The sequence below is a fragment of the Aptenodytes forsteri genome, unplaced genomic scaffold, assembly GCF_000699145.1.
Source record: "Aptenodytes forsteri isolate BGI_AS27 unplaced genomic scaffold, ASM69914v1 Scaffold137, whole genome shotgun sequence".
Lineage (NCBI taxonomy): Eukaryota > Metazoa > Chordata > Aves > Sphenisciformes > Spheniscidae > Aptenodytes > Aptenodytes forsteri.
In genome coordinates this window covers 4,395,822-4,396,023 of record NW_008796221.1, presented here as the reverse complement: position 1 = coordinate 4,396,023, position 202 = coordinate 4,395,822, and positions in this window count along the sequence as shown.

Below are 202 nucleotides of genomic sequence, written 5' to 3'. Positions count from 1 at the left end.
GGAGGTCCAGCGGGCGGCGGCCGGCTGGGGGGAGCCCTGGCCTGCCTCGGCGGGTCCGCGCGAGCTCTGCTGCTCGCCACCCCGAGCTCCGCTGCCTGCGCCCGCTCGCTGGGCGCCGCCGCCCGCGAGGGAAAGCGCCGCCTCGGGGGCAGAGCCCGGAGCGGGGGAAGAAGGGCTCGCCGAGGTTAACGGCTCTCCCGGG